This window comes from Schistocerca nitens, chromosome 4 (assembly GCF_023898315.1).
Source record: "Schistocerca nitens isolate TAMUIC-IGC-003100 chromosome 4, iqSchNite1.1, whole genome shotgun sequence".
Taxonomy (NCBI): domain Eukaryota; kingdom Metazoa; phylum Arthropoda; class Insecta; order Orthoptera; family Acrididae; genus Schistocerca; species Schistocerca nitens.
In genome coordinates, this window is record NC_064617.1 from 616,657,856 (window position 1) to 616,679,745 (window position 21,890).

Here is a 21,890-nt window from a genome sequence, read left to right on the forward strand (position 1 = left end):
CTCTTGGGCGGGTATCAAGTAAGACGCAAAGTGAAACGAAAGAGGAAGTATGCATGAAAGTGGCCAAATATCGACAAGAGTTCGCACTGTTAGGGTGAGGTGAATAAGCTAGTGCGGTGCGAAAATTTTCGAAGAGAGAGGCGGTTTTAAAGAAAGCACAAGAGTCCTATGAATGCCCTCTTGTGTGTTTCTCTTTCAGTGGCTATTTGGCATGTCTGCTTGCGCCATAGAAAGCTACTGTATGTGCCCCAGGCCCCCATCTAGCGGCCGGAGGTGCAAGCGGTGTTTACATACAGTCTCGCCTGAGGCAATGGTCTCTCATTTCGGAACGCAAGAAGCACTGGTAGCGCACAAAAATAGCCGAGTGAGATCATTGCGGCCAAGTAAGGGTAGAAGTAGGTTCTTTGCAGAATGTCTGAGCTTAAGAAATTCTTCGATAAGTAAATCGCGAAATGTGAAGAATGTGTCGTATTCTCGTAGGGCGTGTTGACGGTCTCGTGGCATAAGTAGCGAGCGGTGATAGCTTGCAAGCAAGATCATACTTCACAGGATCATTTCTGTAGTATGTCTTCAACTCTCTCTAGTTCAACGCTGGAGTAGACGTAACCACGATGATGAGTGGTAGCACTCTCCCTGAGCGTGAGGCTTGCGATCAAGATTCATCGCATCTTGGTTGTAATCGATGATCGTTCACCACATTCTGAGGGATGTGGGAAGGGAATAGCGCTTTCCGAGTGGTGGTTTTATTATATAGATTAGAAGCATTAGTCATACTGTTGGTATCGGGACCCGCGTCGTTGCAGAAATGTCGCTACAGGTTGTGGAAAGACTTCGATTGCGACATGTCATGAAAGCCTCGTGGAAGTTTCTCGAGTGGCACGGGGACGAGCCATTTGATTTGGCCTGCTCTAAGTGCTAGGCTTGGATGACAACGACGTACTTTTGAGTTACAAGAATGAGTGAGCAACACAAGAAGAGTGCAATTGATGACCATAAAAAGCTGACACACAACACAGTCTCGATAATCACCACTAATGCATGATGTACGAAACATTTAGGAGGAGCACGTTTGGCTAGCAAACATGAATTGAGTGATTTGCAAGGCAGTGTTATCTGCAAGAAGGAATGCATGAAATTCGCAAATGAATAAGACTGGTTCAAATACTATCGACAGAAATTTTATTTCTGTTGTCAACTAGTATTAATTAGTTGTGTGGGAGCAGGGGGATATTTCCCTTGCACCATACATCTACATACACGTTGCGTGTGATGTGGCCTAGTTTTGCGTACAAAGAACTATCTAGTTGTCAGTTTTTTGAGTGAACGAGTGTGGTGGGGAGGAGAGAGATTAGTGTTAGATGCAGAGCAGTGCGGGCAGTTGTGTGTCGGACGTTGTATGTCGGACGGTGGGTCGCCGACAGGAATTATGCGTGCTGCCATCTGTCGGCAGGTGAGGTAATGAAGCAGCTTGAATGGTGACAGAAATGATGAAAATAGTTATCTAAAGAGTAATAGCGACGACAGTTGGCAGACACTTATTTCAGCGTTGACAGTTAGTTTGGGGTGTGTGCTTGCATGACACTGGAAGTCTGTTGACGGTAGAGAAGTAGACAAGACGGCAAGAATTTTCGGCGTTCTCGCGGAGAAGTAATAGAGAAGCAGCCATAAGTATTGAAGTGAGGGCGTTGATCGGCACTCTGGTTTCCCTTCAAACCGAATAAATCTTTCGCCTTTTACTAAAGATTTCCGTGGAGGGGAACATTAAATGAGTCTAGAAGGTATTTTTTGTAGTGCTCGGCTATTGCTGAGCCACAATCACAAGTAAAACGTAATGTGAGTAGCAAGAGGTAGATTGTGTTGTGAGAATGAAGGGCGTGGATTAGCGGATCACGTTTGACCTGAAATGGCGTGCAGTGTGTTAGACGATTGTGTAGAGAGAGAGAGAGAGTGAGAGGGGGGGGGGGGTAGAGGGGGACAGAGCTATTTATTGTCCTGCAAACTCTTGGTGAACCCTTTCCGTACCTCAGTTGTAGATGATTTGAGAATGTTTACTTGCACTGCAGTTGCACAACAGCATATAAGCTGATATTTGGAAGTGAATGATGAATGATTGTCTTTGTAATAAATACTGGTATGTGATAAGTAGATTTTGTTTTGAAAGCCAAAATAATTTTTACCGCAGAAGTTTGTGATTTGTAGGTATGATGTGAGTGAGATTTGGGCTGGAGATGGTGGTTAGTTGGGCAGGATGAGTATTTCAATTGTTTTCAATAGAGTGGATATTAGTGGCACTGGCTTGTTGCCATAATGTGGCATTGGTTCTTTGTTCATAACAGTGTACTCAGTTTTGTAGAAGATTTAGGTGAGAAAGAGACAGTTGTTGAATATGACATAGATAGCTAAAAATGAATTGAGTAGCAATTTCCTGCTAGGTGTAGTTTGGGTATGATGTGTCTCAGTGAGAGATAAATCTTGAAATTGAAGGGTTGTTCCTTGCTACAGTCTTGGAAACTATGTATCTGCTGTTGACTCCAATGTTTTCAAGATTACTTGTGTACAAAATTGGCCAGACTTTGCAGTTTCTTCTTCAATAAATCAGTGGAAGGTGGTGCAGATAATGGTAAAAATGTTCAGTGCCTCCTGTGAGTTGTTGATGCTGCTTGTCTTTTAAGTAAAATTGAAAGGGGCTCTTGATTGACCCAGCCATACACAGAGCTGGTGCATACTTGGCTTGAGAAGACTTTGGTCAGTAAATGATGAAATACCGACACAGTGGTCACAACAAAGCTCCTTTCCCTGCATTTTAGTTTCCCTCGGGTATAGAGTGACATGTTATTGGCAGAGGATGTGCAGATAATCACTTTGATCAGGCTGTTCGTTTTTTTAATGCTCTTTTACCAGAATCCATTCATAGTGATTAGTGTGTTCTCTGTTGGAACACGATGAGAACATTGTGTGAAGTGCACAGAAGTAGCTATTTGAGTATGTATGAAAATGTGAGGTAACCACTGTTACTCCTAAATTTCTGTGGAATTAAGTTTTCTGTGTGTGTGTGTGTTTGAAAATCCCAGAGGTTCAAGTTGGTAGTTTATATGTTGCAAGCGAAAAAAGCTTTTTAGTAAACTGAGGCACTAGCATTAGTTCCCTGTTCACTGTGACAAGGAAGCTAGTATAAAAAGTAGTTTGTGGTTTTGTTTGCAAAGAAGTGCTCATGGGATGAAAGCACTGCTTGAGATTATTCTGAGATGATGGGGGGGATTGCTAAGCATCTAGCATTTTAGTAAGGAGCTTGTCGGAGTATTTGTATAGTTGTAAGATTATTTGTTATTTTATGAGAAATTTCTTTATTCATAGCACATGGGCCATCATAGTTGAAGCATAAAGATTGGCATGGTATGCGTAGGTCTGTAAAATGTCCTGACAGTGATGTTCATAGGGACTTGTTGTATACTTTGATTCTTCATCTGTTTAACAGTAGACATAAGAAATGTATTAGTGGAGCAAGTAGCTGTGAAATTAGTAGTGTATGATTGATAGTATGGACGTGGCGCTTGAAGGAAGTGTTTGTTTAGCTGTGGGTGTTTTCATAATTGCCATGTGAGGAGAAGCAATACTCGTGATAGGCGACGAGAGGTACAGAGAGAAACACATTTATTGCGAGTATTGTATATCAGCAGCTCTTGGGCGGGTATCAAGTAAGACGCAAAGTGAAACGAAAGAGGAAGTATGCATGAAAGTGGCCAAATATCGACAAGAGTTCGCACTGTTAGGGTGAGGTGAATAAGCTAGTGCGGTGCGAAAATTTTCGAAGAGAGAGGCGGTTTTAAAGAAAGCACAAGAGTCCTATGAATGCCCTCTTGTGTGTTTCTCTTTCAGTGGCTATTTGGCATGTCTGCTTGCGCCATAGAAAGCTACTGTATGTGCCCCAGGCCCCCATCTAGCGGCCGGAGGTGCAAGCGGTGTTTACATACAGTCTCGCCTGAGGCAATGGTCTCTCATTTCGGAACGCAAGAAGCACTGGTAGCGCACAAAAATAGCCGAGTGAGATCATTGCGGCCAAGTAAGGGTAGAAGTAGGTTCTTTGCAGAATGTCTGAGCTTAAGAAATTCTTCGATAAGTAAATCGCGAAATGTGAAGAATGTGTCGTATTCTCGTAGGGCGTGTTGACGGTCTCGTGGCATAAGTAGCGAGCGGTGATAGCTTGCAAGCAAGATCATACTTCACAGGATCATTTCTGTAGTATGTCTTCAACTCTCTCTAGTTCTACGCTGGAGTAGACGTAACCACGATGATGAGTGGTAGCACTCTCCCTGAGCGTGAGGCTTGCGATCAAGATTCATCGCATCTTGGTTGTAATCGATGATCGTTCACCACATTCTGAGGGATGTGCGAAGGGAATAGCGCTTTCCGAGTGGTGGTTTTATTATATAGATTAGAAGCATAAGTCATACTGTTGGTATCGGGACCCGCGTCGTTGCAGAAATGTCGCTACAGGTTGTGGAAAGACTTCGATTGCGACATGTCATGAAAGCCTCGTGGAAGTTTCTCGAGTGGCACGGGGACGAGCCATTTGATTTGGCCTGCTCCAAGTGCTAGGCTTGGATGACAACGACGTACTTTTGAGTTACAAGAATGAGTGAGCAACACAAGAAGAGTGCAATTGATGACCATAAAAAGCTGACACACAACACAGTCTCGATAATCACCACTAATGCATGATGTACGAAACATTTAGGAGGAGCACGTTTGGCTAGCAAACATGAATTGAGTGATTTGCAAGGCAGTGTTATCTGCAAGAAGGAATGCATGAAATTCGCAAATGAATAAGACTGGTTCAAATACTATCGACAGAAATTTTATTTCTGTTGTCAACTAGTATTAATTAGTTGTGTGGGAGCAGGGGGATATTTCCCTTGCACCATACATCTACATACACGTTGCGTGTGATGTGGCCTAGTTTTGCGTACAAAGAACTATCTAGTTGTCAGTTTTTTGAGTGAACGAGTGTGGTGGGGAGGAGAGAGATTAGTGTTAGATGCAGAGCAGTGCGGGCAGTTGTGTGTCGGACGTTGTATGTCGGACGGTGGGTCGCCGACAGGAATTATGCGTGCTGCCATCTGTCGGCAGGTGAGGTAATGAAGCAGCTTGAATGGTGACAGAAATGATGAAAATAGTTATCTAAAGAGTAATAGCGACGACAGTTGTCAGACACTTATTTCAGCGTTGACAGTTAGTTTGGGGTGTGTGCTTGCATGACACTGGAAGTCTGTTGACGGTAGAGAAGTAGACAAGACGGCAAGAATTTTCGGCGTTCTCGCGGAGAAGTAATAGAGAAGCAGCCATAAGTATTGAAGTGAGGGCGTTGATCGGCACTCTGGTTTCCCTTCAAACCGAATAAATCTTTCGCCTTTTACTAAAGATTTCCGTGGAGGGGAACATTAAATGAGTCTAGAAGGTATTTTTTGTAGTGCTCGGCTATTGCTGAGCCACAATCACAAGTAAAACGTAATGTGAGTAGCAAGAGGTAGATTGTGTTGTGAGAATGAAGGGCGTGGATTAGCGGATCACGTTTGGCCTGAAATGGCGTGCAGTGTGTTAGACGATTGTGTAGAGAGAGAGAGAGAGGGGGACAGAGCTATTTATTGTCCTGCAAACTCTTGGTGAACCCTTTCCGTACCTCAGTTGTAGATGATTTGAGAATGTTTACTTGCACTGCAGTTGCACAACAGCATATAAGCTGATATTTGGAAGCGAATGATGAATGATTGTCTTTGTAATAAATACTGGTATGTGATAAGTAGATTTTGTTTTGAAAGCCAAAATAATTTTTACCGCAGAAGTTTGTGATTTGTAGGTATGATGTGAGTGAGATTTGGGCTGAAGATGGTGGTTAGTTGGGCAGGATGAGTATTTCAATTGTTTTCAATAGAGTGGATATTAGTGGCACTGGCTTGTTGCCATAATGTGGCATTGGTTCTTTGTTCATAACAGTGTACTCAGTTTTGTAGAAGATTTAGGTGAGAAAGAGACAGTTGTTGAATATGACATAGATAGCTAAAAATGAATTGAGTAGCAATTTCCTGCTAGGTGTAGTTTGGGTATGATGTGTCTCAGTGAGAGATAAATCTTGAAATTGAAGGGTTGTTCCTTGCTACAGTCTTGGAAACTATGTATCTGCTGTTGACTCCAATGTTTTCAAGATTACTTGTGTACAAAATTGGCCAGAATTTGCAGTTTCTTCTTCAATAAATCAGTGGAAGGTGGTGCAGATAATGGTAAAAATGTTCAGTGCCTCCTGTGAGTTGTTGATGCTGCTTGTCTTTTAAGTAAAATTGAAAGGGGCTCTTGATTGACCCAGCCATACACAGAGCTGGTGCATACTTGGCTTGAGAAGACTTTGGTCAGTAAATGATGAAATACCGACACAGTGGTCACAACAAAGCTCCTTTCCCTGCATTTTAGTTTCCCTCGGGTATAGAGTGACATGTTATTGGCAGAGGATGTGCAGATAATCACTTTGATCAGGCTGTTCGTTTTTTTAATGCTCTTTTACCAGAATCCATTCATAGTGATTAGTGTGTTCTCTGTTGGAACACGATGAGAACATTGTGTGAAGTGCACAGAAGTAGCTATTTGAGTATGTATGAAAATGTGAGGTAACCACTGTTACTCCTAAATTTTTGTGGAATTAAGTTTTCTGTGTGTGTGTGTGTGTGTGTGTGTGTGTGTGTGTGTTTGAAAATCCCAGAGGTTCAAGTTGGTAGTTTATATGTTGCAAGCGAAAAAAGCTTTTTAGTAAACTGAGGCACTAGCATTAGTTCCCTGTTCACTGTGACAAGGAAGCTAGTATAAAAAGTAGTTTGTGGTTTTGTTTGCAAAGAAGTGATCATGGGATGAAAGCACTGCTTGAGATTATTCTGAGATGATGGGGGGGGTTTGCTAAACATCTAGCATTTTAGTAAGGAGCTTGTCGGAGTATTTGTATAGTTGTAAGATTATTTGTTATTTTATGAGAAATTTCTTTATTCATAGCACATGGGCCATCATAGTTGAAGCATAAAGATTGGCATGGTATGCGTAGGTCTGTAAAATGTCCTGACAGTGATGTTCATAGGGACTTGTTGTATACTTCGATTCTTCATCTGTTTAACAGTAGACATAAGAAATGTATTAGTGGAGCAAGTAGCTGTGAAATTAGTAGTGTATGATTGATAGTATGGACGTGGCGCTTGAAGGAAGTGTTTGTTTAGCTGTGGGTGTTTTCATAATTGCCATGTGAGGAGAAGCAATACTCGTGATAGGCGACGAGAGGTACAGAGAGAAACACATTTATTGCGAGTATTGTATATCAGCAGCTCTTGGGCGGGTATCAAGTAAGACGCAAAGTGAAACGAAAGAGGAAGTATGCATGAAAGTGGCCAAATATCGACAAGAGTTCGCACTGTTAGGGTGAGGTGAATAAGCTAGTGCGGTGCGAAAATTTTCGAAGAGAGAGGCGGTTTTAAAGAAAGCACAAGAGTCCTATGAATGCCCTCTTGTGTGTTTCTCTTTCAGTGGCTATTTGGCATGTCTGCTTGCGCCATAGAAAGCTACTGTATGTGCCCCAGGCCCCCATCTAGCGGCCGGAGGTGCAAGCGGTGTTTACATACAGTCTCGCCTGAGGCAATGGTCTCTCATTTCGGAACGCAAGAAGCACTGGTAGCGCACAAAAATAGCCGAGTGAGATCATTGCGGCCAAGTAAGGGTAGAAGTAGGTTCTTTGCAGAATGTCTGAGCTTAAGAAATTCTTCGATAAGTAAATCGCGAAATGTGAAGAATGTGTCGTATTCTCGTAGGGCGTGTTGACGGTCTCGTGGCATAAGTAGCGAGCGGTGATAGCTTGCAAGCAAGATCATACTTCACAGGATCATTTCTGTAGTATGTCTTCAACTCTCTCTAGTTCAACGCTGGAGTAGACGTTACCACGATGATGAGTGGTAGCACTCTCCCTGAGCGTGAGGCTTGCGATCAAGATTCATCGCATCTTGGTTGTAATCGATGATCGTTCACCACATTCTGAGGGATGTGGGAAGGGAATAGCGCTTTCCGAGTGGTGGTTTTATTATATAGATTAGAAGCATAAGTCATACTGTTGGTATCGGGACCCGCGTCGTTGCAGAAATGTCGCTACAGGTTGTGGAAAGACTTCGATTGCGACATGTCATGAAAGCCTCGTGGAAGTTTCTCGAGTGGCACGGGGACGAGCCATTTGATTTGGCCTGCTCCAAGTGCTAGGCTTGGATGACAACGACGTACTTTTGAGTTACAAGAATGAGTGAGCAACACAAGAAGAGTGCAATTGATGACCATAAAAAGCTGACACACAACACAGTCTCGATAATCACCACTAATGCATGATGTACGAAACATTTAGGAGGAGCACGTTTGGCTAGCAAACATGAATTGAGTGATTTGCAAGGCAGTGTTATCTGCAAGAAGGAATGCATGAAATTCGCAAATGAATAAGACTGGTTCAAATACTATCGACAGAAATTTTATTTCTGTTGTCAACTAGTATTAATTAGTTGTGTGGGAGCAGGGGGATATTTCCCTTGCACCATACATCTACATACACGTTGCGTGTGATGTGGCCTAGTTTTGCGTACAAAGAACTATCTAGTTGTCAGTTTTTTGAGTGAACGAGTGTGGTGGGGAGGAGAGAGATTAGTGTTAGATGCAGAGCAGTGCGGGCAGTTGTGTGTCGGACGTTGTATGTCGGACGGTGGGTCGCCGACAGGAATTATGCGTGCTGCCATCTGTCGGCAGGTGAGGTAATGAAGCAGCTTGAATGGTGACAGAAATGATGAAAATAGTTATCTAAAGAGTAATAGCGACGACAGTTGTCAGACACTTATTTCAGCGTTGACAGTTAGTTTGGGGTGTGTGCTTGCATGACACTGGAAGTCTGTTGACGGTAGAGAAGTAGACAAGACGGCAAGAATTTTCGGCGTTCTCGCGGAGAAGTAATAGAGAAGCAGCCATAAGTATTGAAGTGAGGGCGTTGATCGGCACTCTGGTTTCCCTTCAAACCGAATAAATCTTTCGCCTTTTACTAAAGATTTCCGTGGAGGGGAACATTAAATGAGTCTAGAAGGTATTTTTTGTAGTGCTCGGCTATTGCTGAGCCACAATCACAAGTAAAACGTAATGTGAGTAGCAAGAGGTAGATTGTGTTGTGAGAATGAAGGGCGTGGATTAGCGGATCACGTTTGGCCTGAAATGGCGTGCAGTGTGTTAGACGATTGTGTAGAGAGAGAGAGAGAGGGGGACAGAGCTATTTATTGTCCTGCAAACTCTTGGTGAACCCTTTCCGTACCTCAGTTGTAGATGATTTGAGAATGTTTACTTGCACTGCAGTTGCACAACAGCATATAAGCTGATATTTGGAAGCGAATGATGAATGATTGTCTTTGTAATAAATACTGGTATGTGATAAGTAGATTTTGTTTTGAAAGCCAAAATAATTTTTACCGCAGAAGTTTGTGATTTGTAGGTATGATGTGAGTGAGATTTGGGCTGAAGATGGTGGTTAGTTGGGCAGGATGAGTATTTCAATTGTTTTCAATAGAGTGGATATTAGTGGCACTGGCTTGTTGCCATAATGTGGCATTGGTTCTTTGTTCATAACAGTGTACTCAGTTTTGTAGAAGATTTAGGTGAGAAAGAGACAGTTGTTGAATATGACATAGATAGCTAAAAATGAATTGAGTAGCAATTTCCTGCTAGGTGTAGTTTGGGTATGATGTGTCTCAGTGAGAGATAAATCTTGAAATTGAAGGGTTGTTCCTTGCTACAGTCTTGGAAACTATGTATCTGCTGTTGACTCCAATGTTTTCAAGATTACTTGTGTACAAAATTGGCCAGAATTTGCAGTTTCTTCTTCAATAAATCAGTGGAAGGTGGTGCAGATAATGGTAAAAATGTTCAGTGCCTCCTGTGAGTTGTTGATGCTGCTTGTCTTTTAAGTAAAATTGAAAGGGGCTCTTGATTGACCCAGCCATACACAGAGCTGGTGCATACTTGGCTTGAGAAGACTTTGGTCAGTAAATGATGAAATACCGACACAGTGGTCACAACAAAGCTCCTTTCCCTGCATTTTAGTTTCCCTCGGGTATAGAGTGACATGTTATTGGCAGAGGATGTGCAGATAATCACTTTGATCAGGCTGTTCGTTTTTTTAATGCTCTTTTACCAGAATCCATTCATAGTGATTAGTGTGTTCTCTGTTGGAACACGATGAGAACATTGTGTGAAGTGCACAGAAGTAGCTATTTGAGTATGTATGAAAATGTGAGGTAACCACTGTTACTCCTAAATTTTTGTGGAATTAAGTTTTCTGTGTGTGTGTGTGTGTGTGTGTGTGTGTGTGTGTGTGTGTGTGTTTGAAAATCCCAGAGGTTCAAGTTGGTAGTTTATATGTTGCAAGCGAAAAAAGCTTTTTAGTAAACTGAGGCACTAGCATTAGTTCCCTGTTCACTGTGACAAGGAAGCTAGTATAAAAAGTAGTTTGTGGTTTTGTTTGCAAAGAAGTGCTCATGGGATGAAAGCACTGCTTGAGATTATTCTGAGATGATGGGGGGGATTGCTAAACATCTAGCATTTTAGTAAGGAGCTTGTCGGAGTATTTGTATAGTTGTAAGATTATTTATTATTTTATGAGAAATTTCTTTATTCATAGCACATGGGCCATCATAGTTGAAGCATAAAGATTGGCATGGTATGCGTAGGTCTGTAAAATGTCCTGACAGTGATGTTCATAGGGACTTGTTGTATACTTTGATTCTTCATCTGTTTAACAGTAGACATAAGAAATGTATTAGTGGAGCAAGTAGCTGTGAAATTAGTAGTGTATGATTGATAGTATGGACGTGGCGCTTGAAGGAAGTGTTTTTTTAGCTGTGGGTGTTTTCATAATTGCCATGTGAGGAGAAGCAATACTCGTGATAGGCGACGAGAGGTACAGAGAGAAACACATTTATTGCGAGTATTGTATATCAGCAGCTCTTGGGCGGGTATCAAGTAAGACGCAAAGTGAAACGAAAGAGGAAGTATGCATGAAAGTGGCCAAATATCGACAAGAGTTCGCACTGTTAGGGTGAGGTGAATAAGCTAGTGCGGTGCGAAAATTTTCGAAGAGAGAGGCGGTTTTAAAGAAAGCACAAGAGTCCTATGAATGCCCTCTTGTGTGTTTCTCTTTCAGTGGCTATTTGGCATGTCTGCTTGCGCCATAGAAAGCTACTGTATGTGCCCCAGGCCCCCATCTAGCGGCCGGAGGTGCAAGCGGTGTTTACATACAGTCTCGCCTGAGGCAATGGTCTCTCATTTCGGAACGCAAGAAGCACTGGTAGCGCACAAAAATAGCCGAGTGAGATCATTGCGGCCAAGTAAGGGTAGAAGTAGGTTCTTTGCAGAATGTCTGAGCTTAAGAAATTCTTCGATAAGTAAATCGCGAAATGTGAAGAATGTGTCGTATTCTCGTAGGGCGTGTTGACGGTCTCGTGGCATAAGTAGCGAGCGGTGATAGCTTGCAAGCAAGATCATACTTCACAGGATCATTTCTGTAGTATGTCTTCAACTCTCTCTAGTTCAACGCTGGAGTAGACGTAACCACGATGATGAGTGGTAGCACTCTCCCTGAGCGTGAGGCTTGCGATCAAGATTCATCGCATCTTGGTTGTAATCGATGATCGTTCACCACATTCTGAGGGATGTGGGAAGGGAATAGCGCTTTCCGAGTGGTGGTTTTATTATATAGATTAGAAGCATAAGTCATACTGTTGGTATCGGGACCCGCGTCGTTGCAGAAATGTCGCTACAGGTTGTGGAAAGACTTCGATTGCGACATGTCATGAAAGCCTCGTGGAAGTTTCTCGAGTGGCACGGGGACGAGCCATTTGATTTGGCCTGCTCCAAGTGCTAGGCTTGGATGACAACGACGTACTTTTGAGTTACAAGAATGAGTGAGCAACACAAGAAGAGTGCAATTGATGACCATAAAAAGCTGACACACAACACAGTCTCGATAATCACCACTAATGCATGATGTACGAAACATTTAGGAGGAGCACGTTTGGCTAGCAAACATGAATTGAGTGATTTGCAAGGCAGTGTTATCTGCAAGAAGGAATGCATGAAATTCGCAAATGAATAAGACTGGTTCAAATACTATCGACAGAAATTTTATTTCTGTTGTCAACTAGTATTAATTAGTTGTGTGGGAGCAGGGGGATATTTCCCTTGCACCATACATCTACATACACGTTGCGTGTGATGTGGCCTAGTTTTGCGTACAAAGAACTATCTAGTTGTCAGTTTTTTGAGTGAACGAGTGTGGTGGGGAGGAGAGAGATTAGTGTTAGATGCAGAGCAGTGCGGGCAGTTGTGTGTCGGACGTTGTATGTCGGACGGTGGGTCGCCGACAGGAATTATGCGTGCTGCCATCTGTCGGCAGGTGAGGTAATGAAGCAGCTTGAATGGTGACAGAAATGATGAAAATAGTTATCTAAAGAGTAATAGCGACGACAGTTGGCAGACACTTATTTCAGCGTTGACAGTTAGTTTGGGGTGTGTGCTTGCATGACACTGGAAGTCTGTTGACGGTAGTGAAGTAGACAAGACGGCAAGAATTTTCGGCGTTCTCGCGGAGAAGTAATAGAGAAGCAGCCATAAGTATTGAAGTGAGGGCGTTGATCGGCACTCTGGTTTCCCTTCAAACCGAATAAATCTTTCGCCTTTTACTAAAGATTTCCGTGGAGGGGAACATTAAATGAGTCTAGAAGGTATTTTTTGTAGTGCTCGGCTATTGCTGAGCCACAATCACAAGTAAAACGTAATGTGAGTAGCAAGAGGTAGATTGTGTTGTGAGAATGAAGGGCGTGGATTAGCGGATCACGTTTGGCCTGAAATGGCGTGCAGTGTGTTAGACGATTGTGTAGAGAGAGAGTGAGGGGGGTAGAGGGGGACAGAGCTATTTATTGTCCTGCAAACTCTTGGTGAACCCTTTCCGTACCTCAGTTGTAGATGATTTGAGAATGTTTACTTGCACTGCAGTTGCACAACAGCATATAAGCTGATATTTGGAAGCGAATGATGAATGATTGTCTTTGTAATAAATACTGGTATGTGATAAGTAGATTTTGTTTTGAAAGCCAAAATAATTTTTACCGCAGAAGTTTGTGATTTGTAGGTATGATGTGAGTGAGATTTGGGCTGAAGATGGTGGTTAGTTGGGCAGGATGAGTATTTCAATTGTTTTCAATAGAGTGGATATTAGTGGCACTGGCTTGTTGCCATAATGTGGCATTGGTTCTTTGTTCATAACAGTGTACTCAGTTTTGTAGAAGATTTAGGTGAGAAAGAGACAGTTGTTGAATATGACATAGATAGCTAAAAATGAATTGAGTAGCAATTTCCTGCTAGGTGTAGTTTGGGTATGATGTGTCTCAGTGAGAGATAAATCTTGAAATTGAAGGGTTGTTCCTTGCTACAGTCTTGGAAACTATGTATCTGCTGTTGACTCCAATGTTTTCAAGATTACTTGTGTACAAAATTGGCCAGACTTTGCAGTTTCTTCTTCAATAAATCAGTGGAAGGTGGTGCAGATAATGGTAAAAATGTTCAGTGCCTCCTGTGAGTTGTTGATGCTGCTTGTCTTTTAAGTAAAATTGAAAGGGGCTCTTGATTGACCCAGCCATACACAGAGCTGGTGCATACTTGGCTTGAGAAGACTTTGGTCAGTAAATGATGAAATACCGACACAGTGGTCACAACAAAGCTCCTTTCCCTGCATTTTAGTTTCCCTCGGGTATAGAGTGACATGTTATTGGCAGAGGATGTGCAGATAATCACTTTGATCAGGCTGTTCGTTTTTTTAATGCTCTTTTACCAGAATCCATTCATAGTGATTAGTGTGTTCTCTGTTGGAACACGATGAGAACATTGTGTGAAGTGCACAGAAGTAGCTATTTGAGTATGTATGAAAATGTGAGGTAACCACTGTTACTCCTAAATTTCTGTGGAATTAAGTTTTCTGTGTGTGTGTGTGTGTGTTTGAAAATCCCAGAGGTTCAAGTTGGTAGTTTATATGTTGCAAGCGAAAAAAGCTTTTTAGTAAACTGAGGCACTAGCATTAGTTCCCTGTTCACTGTGACAAGGAAGCTAGTATAAAAAGTAGTTTGTGGTTTTGTTTGCAAAGAAGTGATCATGGGATGAAAGCACTGCTTGAGATTATTCTGAGATGATGGGGGGGGTTTGCTAAACATCTAGCATTTTAGTAAGGAGCTTGTCGGAGTATTTGTATAGTTGTAAGATTATTTGTTATTTTATGAGAAATTTCTTTATTCATAGCACATGGGCCATCATAGTTGAAGCATAAAGATTGGCATGGTATGCGTAGGTCTGTAAAATGTCCTGACAGTGATGTTCATAGGGACTTGTTGTATACTTTGATTCTTCATCTGTTTAACAGTAGACATAAGAAATGTATTAGTGGAGCAAGTAGCTGTGAAATTAGTAGTGTATGATTGATAGTATGGACGTGGCGCTTGAAGGAAGTGTTTGTTTAGCTGTGGGTGTTTTCATAATTGCCATGTGAGGAGAAGCAATACTCGTGATAGGCGACGAGAGGTACAGAGAGAAACACATTTATTGCGAGTATTGTATATCAGCAGCTCTTGGGCGGGTATCAAGTAAGACGCAAAGTGAAACGAAAGAGGAAGTATGCATGAAAGTGGCCAAATATCGACAAGAGTTCGCACTGTTAGGGTGAGGTGAATAAGCTAGTGCGGTGCGAAAATTTTCGAAGAGAGAGGCGGTTTTAAAGAAAGCACAAGAGTCCTATGAATGCCCTCTTGTGTGTTTCTCTTTCAGTGGCTATTTGGCATGTCTGCTTGCGCCATAGAAAGCTACTGTATGTGCCCCAGGCCCCCATCTAGCGGCCGGAGGTGCAAGCGGTGTTTACATACAGTCTCGCCTGAGGCAATGGTCTCTCATTTCGGAACGCAAGAAGCACTGGTAGCGCACAAAAATAGCCGAGTGAGATCATTGCGGCCAAGTAAGGGTAGAAGTAGGTTCTTTGCAGAATGTCTGAGCTTAAGAAATTCTTCGATAAGTAAATCGCGAAATGTGAAGAATGTGTCGTATTCTCGTAGGGCGTGTTGACGGTCTCGTGGCATAAGTAGCGAGCGGTGATAGCTTGCAAGCAAGATCATACTTCACAGGATCATTTCTGTAGTATGTCTTCAACTCTCTCTAGTTCAACGCTGGAGTAGACGTAACCACGATGATGAGTGGTAGCACTCTCCCTGAGCGTGAGGCTTGCGATCAAGATTCATCGCATCTTGGTTGTAATCGATGATCGTTCACCACATTCTGAGGGATGTGGGAAGGGAATAGCGCTTTCCGAGTGGTGGTTTTATTATATAGATTAGAAGCATAAGTCATACTGTTGGTATCGGGACCCGCGTCGTTGCAGAAATGTCGCTACAGGTTGTGGAAAGACTTCGATTGCGACATGTCATGAAAGCCTCGTGGAAGTTTCTCGAGTGGCACGGGGACGAGCCATTTGATTTGGCCTGCTCCAAGTGCTAGGCTTGGATGACAACGACGTACTTTTGAGTTACAAGAATGAGTGAGCAACACAAGAAGAGTGCAATTGATGACCATAAAAAGCTGACACACAACACAGTCTCGATAATCACCACTAATGCATGATGTACGAAACATTTAGGAGGAGCACGTTTGGCTAGCAAACATGAATTGAGTGATTTGCAAGGCAGTGTTATCTGCAAGAAGGAATGCATGAAATTCGCAAATGAATAAGACTGGTTCAAATACTATCGACAGAAATTTTATTTCTGTTGTCAACTAGTATTAATTAGTTGTGTGGGAGCAGGGGGATATTTCCCTTGCACCATACATCTACATACACGTTGCGTGTGATGTGGCCTAGTTTTGCGTACAAAGAACTATCTAGTTGTCAGTTTTTTGAGTGAACGAGTGTGGTGGGGAGGAGAGAGATTAGTGTTAGATGCAGAGCAGTGCGGGCAGTTGTGTGTCGGACGTTGTATGTCGGACGGTGGGTCGCCGACAGGAATTATGCGTGCTGCCATCTGTCGGCAGGTGAGGTAATGAAGCAGCTTGAATGGTGACAGAAATGATGAAAATAGTTATCTAAAGAGTAATAGCGACGACAGTTGGCAGACACTTATTTCAGCGTTGACAGTTAGTTTGGGGTGTGTGCTTGCATGACACTGGAAGTCTGTTGACGGTAGAGAAGTAGACAAGACGGCAAGAATTTTCGGCGTTCTCGCGGAGAAGTAATAGAGAAGCAGCCATAAGTATTGAAGTGAGGGCGTTGATCGGCACTCTGGTTTCCCTTCAAAACGAACAGATCTTTCGCCTTTTACTAAAGATTTCCCTGGAGGGGAACATTAAATGAGTCTAGAAGGTATTTTTTGTAGTGCTCGGCTATTGCTGAGCCACAATCACAAGTAAAACGTAATATGAGTAGCAAGAGGTAGATTGTGTTGTGAGAATGAAGGGCGTGGATTAGCCGATCACGTTTGGCCTGAAATGGCGTGCAGTGTGTTAGACGATTGTGTAGAGAGAGAGAGGGGGGGGGGGTAGAGGGGGACAGAGCTATTTATTGTCCTGCAAACTCTTGGTGAACCCTTTCCGTACCTCAGTTGTAGATGATTTGAGAATGTTTACTTGCACTGCAGTTGCACAACAGCATATAAGCTGATATTTGGAAGCGAATGATGAATGATTGTCTTTGTAATAAATACTGGTATGTGATAAGTAGATTTTGTTTTGAAAGCCAAAATAATTTTTACCGCAGAAGTTTGTGATTTGTAGGTATGATGTGAGTGAGATTTGGGCTGAAGATGGTGGTTAGTTGGGCAGGATGAGTATTTCAATTGTTTTCAATAGAGTGGATATTAGTGGCACTGGCTTGTTGCCATAATGTGGCATTGGTTCTTTGTTCATAACAGTGTACTCAGTTTTGTAGAAGATTTAGGTGAGAAAGAGACAGTTGTTGAATATGACATAGATAGCTAAAAATGAATTGAGTAGCAATTTCCTGCTAGGTGTAGTTTGGGTATGATGTGTCTCAGTGAGAGATAAATCTTGAAATTGAAGGGTTGTTCCTTGCTACAGTCTTGGAAACTATGTATCTGCTGTTGACTCCAATGTTTTCAAGATTACTTGTGTACAAAATTGGCCAGAATTTGCAGTTTCTTCTTCAATAAATCAGTGGAAGGTGGTGCAGATAATGGTAAAAATGTTCAGTGCCTCCTGTGAGTTGTTGATGCTGCTTGTCTTTTAAGTAAAATTGAAAGGGGCTCTTGATTGACCCAGCCATACACAGAGCTGGTGCATACTTGGCTTGAGAAGACTTTGGTCAGTAAATGATGAAATACCGACACAGTGGTCACAACAAAGCTCCTTTCCCTGCATTTTAGTTTCCCTCGGGTATAGAGTGACATGTTATTGGCAGAGGATGTGCAGATAATCACTTTGATCAGGCTGTTCGTTTTTTTAATGCTCTTTTACCAGAATCCATTCATAGTGATTAGTGTGTTCTCTGTTGGAACACGATGAGAACATTGTGTGAAGTGCACAGAAGTAGCTATTTGAGTATGTATGAAAATGTGAGGTAACCACTGTTACTCCTAAATTTTTGTGGAATTAAGTTTTCTGTGTGTGTGTGTGTGTGTGTGTGTGTGTGTGTGTGTGTGTGTGTGTGTGTGTGTTTGAAAATCCCAGAGGTTCAAGTTGGTAGTTTATATGTTGCAAGCGAAAAAAGCTTTTTAGTAAACTGAGGCACTAGCATTAGTTCCCTGTTCACTGTGACAAGGAAGCTAGTATAAAAAGTAGTTTGTGGTTTTGTTTGCAAAGAAGTGCTCATGGGATGAAAGCACTGCTTGAGATTATTCTGAGATGATGGGGGGGTTTGCTAAACATCTAGCATTTTAGTAAGGAGCTTGTCGGAGTATTTGTATAGTTGTAAGATTATTTATTATTTTATGAGAAATTTCTTTATTCATAGCACATGGGCCATCATAGTTGAAGCATAAAGATTGGCATGGTATGCGTAGGTCTGTAAAATGTCCTGACAGTGATGTTCATAGGGACTTGTTGTATACTTTGATTCTTCATCTGTTTAACAGTAGACATAAGAAATGTATTAGTGGAGCAAGTAGCTGTGAAATTAGTAGTGTATGATTGATAGTATGGACGTGGCGCTTGAAGGAAGTGTTTGTTTAGCTGTGGGTGTTTTCATAATTGCCATGTGAGGAGAAGCAATACTCGTGATAGGCGACGAGAGGTACAGAGAGAAACACATTTAATGCGAGTATTGTATATCAGCAGCTCTTGGGCGGGTATCAAGTAAGACGCAAAGTGAAACGAAAGAGGAAGTATGCATGAAAGTGGCCAAATATCGACAAGAGTTCGCACTGTTAGGGTGAGGTGAATAAGCTAGTGCGGTGCGAAAATTTTCGAAGAGAGAGGCGGTTTTAAAGAAAGCACAAGAGTCCTATGAATGCCCTCTTGTGTGTTTCTCTTTCAGTGGCTATTTGGCATGTCTGCTTGCGCCATAGAAAGCTACTGTATGTGCCCCAGGCCCCCATCTAGCGGCCGGAGGTGCAAGCGGTGTTTACATACAGTCTCGCCTGAGGCAATGGTCTCTCATTTCGGAACGCAAGAAGCACTGGTAGCGCACAAAAATAGCCGAGTGAGATCATTGCGGCCAAGTAAGGGTAGAAGTAGGTTCTTTGCAGAATGTCTGAGCTTAAGAAATTCTTCGATAAGTAAATCGCGAAATGTGAAGAATGTGTCGTATTCTCGTAGGGCGTGTTGACGGTCTCGTGGCATAAGTAGCGAGCGGTGATAGCTTGCAAGCAAGATCATACTTCACAGGATCATTTCTGTAGTATGTCTTCAACTCTCTCTAGTTCAACGCTGGAGTAGACGTAACCACGATGATGAGTGGTAGCACTCTCCCTGAGCGTGAGGCTTGCGATCAAGATTCATCGCATCTTGGTTGTAATCGATGATCGTTCACCACATTCTGAGGGATGTGGGAAGGGAATAGCGCTTTCCGAGTGGTGGTTTTATTATATAGATTAGAAGCATAAGTCATACTGTTGGTATCGGGACCCGCGTCGTTGCAGAAATGTCGCTACAGGTTGTGGAAAGACTTCGATTGCGACATGTCATGAAAGCCTCGTGGAAGTTTCTCGAGTGGCACGGGGACGAGCCATTTGATTTGGCCTGCTCCAATTGCTAGGCTTGGATGACAACGACGTACTTTTGAGTTACAAGAATGAGTGAGCAACACAAGAAGAGTGCAATTGATGACCATAAAAAGCTGACACACAACACACTCTCGATAATCACCACTAATGCATGATGTACGAAACATTTAGGAGGAGCACGTTTGGCTAGCAAACATGAATTGAGTGATTTGCAAGGCAGTGTTATCTGCAAGAAGGAATGCATGAAATTCGCAAATGAATAAGACTGGTTCAAATACTATCGACAGAAATTTTATTTCTGTTGTCAACTAGTATTAATTAGTTGTGTGGGAGCAGGGGGATATTTCCCTTGCACCATACATCTACATACACGTTGCGTGTGATGTGGCCTAGTTTTGCGTACAAAGAACTATCTAGTTGTCAGTTTTTTGAGTGAACGAATGTGGTGGGGAGGAGAGAGATAAGTGTTAGATGCAGAGCAGTGCGGGCAGTTGTGTGTCGGACGTTGTATGTCGGACGGTGGGTCGCCGACAGGAATTATGCGTGCTGCCATCTGTCGGCAGGTGAGGTAATGAAGCAGCTTGAATGGTGACAGAAATGATGAAAATAGTTATCTAAAGAGTAATAGCGACGACAGTTGGCAGACACTTATTTCAGCGTTGACAGTTAGTTTGGGGTGTGTGCTTGCATGACACTGGAAGTCTGTTGACGGTAGAGAAGTAGACAAGACGGCAAGAATTTTCGGCGTTCTCGCGGAGAAGTAATAGAGAAGCAGCCATAAGTATTGAAGTGAGGGCGTTGATCGGCACTCTGGTTTCCCTTCAAACCGAATAAATCTTTCGCCTTTTACTAAAGATTTCCGTGGAGGGGAACATTAAATGAGTCTAGAAGGTATTTTTTGTAGTGCTCCGCTATTGCTGAGCCACAATCACAAGTAAAACGTAATGTGAGTAGCAAGAGGTAGATTGTGTTGTGAGAATGAAGGGTGTGGATTAGCGGATCACGTTTGGCCTGAAATGGCGTGCAGTGTGTTAGACGATTGTGTAGAGAGAGAGAGAGAGGGGGACAGAGCTATTTATTGTCCTGCAAACTCTTGGTGAACCCTTTCCGTACCTCAGTTGTAGATGATTTGAGAATGTTTACTTGCACTGCAGTTGCACAACAGCATATAAGCTGATATTTGGAAGCGAATGATGAATGATTGTCTTTGTAATAAATACTGGTATGTGATAAGTAGATTTTGTTTTGAAAGCCAAAATAATTTTTACCGCAGAAGTTTGTGATTTGTAGGTATGATGTGAGTGAGATTTGGGCTGAAGATGGTGGTTAGTTGGGCAGGATGAGTATTTCAATTGTTTTCAATAGAGTGGATATTAGTGGCACTGGCTTGTTGCCATAATGTGGCATTGGTTCTTTGTTCATAACAGTGTACTCAGTTTTGTAGAAGATTTAGGTGAGAAAGAGACAGTTGTCGAATATGACATAGATAGCTAGAAATGAATTGAGTAGCAATTTCCTGCTAGGTGTAGTTTGGGTATGATGTGTCTCAGTGAGAGATAAATCTTGAAATTGAAGGGTTGTTCCTTGCTACAGTCTTGGAAACTATGTATCTGCTGTTGACTTCAATGTTTTCAAGATTACTTGTGTACAAAATTGGCCAGACTTTGCAGTTTCTTCTTCAATAAATCAGTGGAAGGTGGTGCAGATAATGGTAAAAATGTTCAGTGCCTCCTGTGAGTTGTTGATGCTGCTTGTCTTTTAAGTAAAATTGAAAGGGGCTCTTGATTGACCCAGCCATACACAGAGCTGGTGCATACTTGGCTTGAGAAGACTTTGGTCAGTAAATGATGAAATACCGACACAGTGGTCACAACAAAGCTCCTTTCCCTGCATTTTAGTTTCCCTCGGGTATAGAGTGACATGTTATTGGCAGAGGATGTGCAGATAATCACTTTGATCAGGCTGTTCGTTTTTTTAATGCTCTTTTACCAGAATCCATTCATAGTGATTAGTGTGTTCTCTGTTGGAACACGATGAGAACATTGTGTGAAGTGCACAGAAGTAGCTATTTGAGTATGTATGAAAATGTGAGGTAACCACTGTTACTCCTAAATTTCTGTGGAATTAAGTTTTCTCTGTGTGTGTGTGTGTGTGTTTGAAAATCCCAGAGGTTCAAGTTGGTAGTTTATATGTTGCAAGCGAAAAAAGCTTTTTAGTAAACTGAGGCACTAGCATTAGTTCCCTGTTCACTGTGACAAGGAAGCTAGTATAAAAAGTAGTTTGTGGTTTTGTTTGCAAAGAAGTGATCATGGGATGAAAGCACTGCTTGAGATTATTCTGAGATGATGGGGGGGGTTTGCTAAACATCTAGCATTTTAGTAAGGAGCTTGTCGGAGTATTTGTATAGTTGTAAGATTATTTGTTATTTTATGAGAAATTTCTTTATTCATAGCACATGGGCCATCATAGTTGAAGCATAAAGATTGGCATGGTATGCGTAGGTCTGTAAAATGTCCTGACAGTGATGTTCATAGGGACTTGTTGTATACTTCGATTCTTCATCTGTTTAACAGTAGACATAAGAAATGT

General features: G+C 42.2%; 12 non-coding genes across 12 annotated transcripts; all 12 read left to right on the forward strand.

Annotated features, from left to right (window-relative positions):
• Positions 1-532: 532 nt before the first annotated feature.
• LOC126254516 (small nucleolar RNA U3) lies at positions 533-739 on the forward strand. Its single transcript, XR_007546191.1, has one exon. It is a non-coding gene; the product is annotated as a small nucleolar RNA U3 (small nucleolar RNA).
• A 953-nt stretch (positions 740-1,692) lies between these two features.
• Positions 1,693-1,811, forward strand: LOC126254736 (U5 spliceosomal RNA). Its single transcript, XR_007546380.1, has one exon. It is a non-coding gene; the product is annotated as a U5 spliceosomal RNA (small nuclear RNA).
• Positions 1,812-4,209: 2,398 nt separating this feature from the next.
• Positions 4,210-4,416, forward strand: LOC126254556 (small nucleolar RNA U3). Its single transcript, XR_007546227.1, has one exon. It is a non-coding gene; the product is annotated as a small nucleolar RNA U3 (small nucleolar RNA).
• Positions 4,417-5,369: 953 nt separating this feature from the next.
• LOC126254737 (U5 spliceosomal RNA) lies at positions 5,370-5,488 on the forward strand. The gene has a single exon (XR_007546381.1). It is a non-coding gene; the product is annotated as a U5 spliceosomal RNA (small nuclear RNA).
• A 2,399-nt stretch (positions 5,489-7,887) lies between these two features.
• Positions 7,888-8,094, forward strand: LOC126254567 (small nucleolar RNA U3). Its single transcript, XR_007546236.1, has one exon. It is a non-coding gene; the product is annotated as a small nucleolar RNA U3 (small nucleolar RNA).
• A 953-nt stretch (positions 8,095-9,047) lies between these two features.
• LOC126254738 (U5 spliceosomal RNA) lies at positions 9,048-9,166 on the forward strand. Its single transcript, XR_007546382.1, has one exon. It is a non-coding gene; the product is annotated as a U5 spliceosomal RNA (small nuclear RNA).
• Positions 9,167-11,572: 2,406 nt separating this feature from the next.
• Positions 11,573-11,779, forward strand: LOC126254517 (small nucleolar RNA U3). Its single transcript, XR_007546192.1, has one exon. It is a non-coding gene; the product is annotated as a small nucleolar RNA U3 (small nucleolar RNA).
• Positions 11,780-12,732: 953 nt separating this feature from the next.
• On the forward strand, positions 12,733-12,851 carry LOC126254739 (U5 spliceosomal RNA). Its single transcript, XR_007546383.1, has one exon. It is a non-coding gene; the product is annotated as a U5 spliceosomal RNA (small nuclear RNA).
• A 2,389-nt stretch (positions 12,852-15,240) lies between these two features.
• LOC126254518 (small nucleolar RNA U3) lies at positions 15,241-15,447 on the forward strand. Its single transcript, XR_007546193.1, has one exon. It is a non-coding gene; the product is annotated as a small nucleolar RNA U3 (small nucleolar RNA).
• A 953-nt stretch (positions 15,448-16,400) lies between these two features.
• On the forward strand, positions 16,401-16,519 carry LOC126254786 (U5 spliceosomal RNA). Its single transcript, XR_007546425.1, has one exon. It is a non-coding gene; the product is annotated as a U5 spliceosomal RNA (small nuclear RNA).
• A 2,427-nt stretch (positions 16,520-18,946) lies between these two features.
• Positions 18,947-19,153, forward strand: LOC126254519 (small nucleolar RNA U3). Its single transcript, XR_007546194.1, has one exon. It is a non-coding gene; the product is annotated as a small nucleolar RNA U3 (small nucleolar RNA).
• A 953-nt stretch (positions 19,154-20,106) lies between these two features.
• Positions 20,107-20,225, forward strand: LOC126254770 (U5 spliceosomal RNA). Its single transcript, XR_007546410.1, has one exon. It is a non-coding gene; the product is annotated as a U5 spliceosomal RNA (small nuclear RNA).
• The last annotated feature ends 1,665 nt before the right edge of the window (positions 20,226-21,890 follow it).